At 50.8% G+C, this 1,924-nt stretch overlaps 1 pseudogene; it reads right to left on the reverse strand.

Annotated features, from left to right (window-relative positions):
- Positions 1 to 849: 849 nt before the first annotated feature.
- On the reverse strand, positions 850 to 1,463 carry LOC127683613 (protein lin-28 homolog A-like; annotated as a pseudogene).
- Positions 1,464 to 1,924: the final 461 nt, after the last annotated feature.

Genomic DNA, 1,924 nt, shown 5'->3' on the forward strand with positions numbered 1-1,924 from the left:
TGATCAAAACAACAACAACAACAAAAGTATTCCTGCTGTGCAGACCTGGAGCTGCTAGGGACTTATCCCTGAGATTGCTCATGTACCTGAAAACACAGTGCAGGAATGAGGGCCTTAAGATTAAAATATACAAAAATACAAACCCAATATTTATATTAAGAAAAACAAAGCAAAACACACAAGATATGTCATTCGCATGTAGATAGTGCAGTTGGCATCCTGGAGAAAGTGGGAGCCAAGGGAATAAATAAATTAAAATCTCATTGGCCCAGAGAGGGCTGGGAGTGGGGTGGGAGCAGCAGGTCTGCAGTTGTCCCCCCAACCACCCTCCTTTCCTGTCATCACAACCCATTGCTAGACATCGTTCCCAGCACAACATGGCAGGACTGGGTTATGAGTAAGCACAGTGTGAAAATAGCCTCGCCTTGCTCCTGGGAGTCCCTTCCACAGAACACGGTAGCTTGGAGGGTCATGAATCTTGGTTTGACGCTTGTTTCCCATCCTGTCTGGCACGTGGAAATATCACACAGCCTTCTACAAAAGAAGAACTTCTCTATCCCAGTCACTTGGCCAAGCCTCAGATAAAGCATGCAGGTTCTAGGGCGGCTCACCCACAAAAGCCTTCACTTGCTTCGAGATAGAGCCTGGTAGGAGTTCCTTTGCCTCACTCTTTCCCTGCCTCCAAGGAAAGACAGGGTGACATTGGGAACCCGGCCTGAGACACGGCCTGAGACACTGCAGTACAAGCTACCCACACAACCTCCCTTAGCCCCACTTTCTCCACTCTGCCGATTGATGCCTCCTCCCTGAAACTCCCCATTAGCCAGAGAATAATCCGACTCCTGGGCCTCAATTCTGGGCTTCTGAGAGCAGGGCAGGGCTCTGCATCTCTTCCTCTTCCTCCAGGAAGTAGGCAGGCTTTCCCTGAGAACTGGGGCCCTGCTGGGCCTTCAGTGGACAGGAGGCTACCCTATGGTTGATGCTTTGGCAAAAGTGGCACTTCTTGGGCTGGGGTGGCAGCTGCATTCCTTGGCATGGTGGTCTAGCCCACCACAGTTGTAGCTCCTGTCCCCTTTGGACCTTCGCTTCTGCAGGCTCCTCCCCTTTGGCCGCTGCTCACTCTCAATACAGAGCAGGCCACCGGCGGCGCCAGTGACAGGCATGGATTCCAGACCCTTGGCAGACTTCTTAAAGGTGAACTCCACCGCCTCGCCCTCCTTGAGGCTTCGGGAACCTTCCATGTGCAGCCTGCTCTGGTGCACAAAGACGTCCACCGGGGCTTGAGCGAGACCCCAGCGCGGGCAGTCATGGATGTGAAGCCGAACCCCATGCTCACCTTGAACCCCATGCAGCAGCTGAGGCCCCTCTGCAGCTCGAGCAGAGTCAGACAGCACCTCCTCTTGTGCCTTCTTTGCGACCTTGGCGCAGTCACCTGCAAACTGCTGCTTAGACACTGAGCCCATGGTCATCAGCTGAGCCTGTGGCCAGGGCCGCAGGTCGGGCAGGTGCTAGCCCCTGAGAAGTCCTCAGGCAAAGGGGGGGGGGGTTCAGAGTAGAGGCTGCTACATCTTCCCCACACCTACAGCACAATTTTAAAGGAGTTTATAAGTCTTATTTCTTTATGTCAAAAAATTAATTCTGCGTTAAAAATGATTTCACATAGAAAAATTCCAGAATGTCACCATACCAACCTGTCACTAAAAACTTCATGGTGCCCTGTGTTCTCTGGGCTCAGTTTTGATAAATTATTAAAGACAATCTTACTTCATCTGCTTCTGTTTGTGTTGGTCGTTGTATTTTGCAGAACAAGGGAAGGACTAATTTACAGGCTGTGTGAGCTTTCCAAACACGCACCAGCACACACAGATTCAGCAGAATCTCTTAACTGAACTTTGAAAGTTTACATAGAAATGCTCAGATGTGA

This window comes from Apodemus sylvaticus, chromosome 1, assembly GCF_947179515.1.
Source record: "Apodemus sylvaticus chromosome 1, mApoSyl1.1, whole genome shotgun sequence".
Lineage (NCBI taxonomy): Eukaryota > Metazoa > Chordata > Mammalia > Rodentia > Muridae > Apodemus > Apodemus sylvaticus.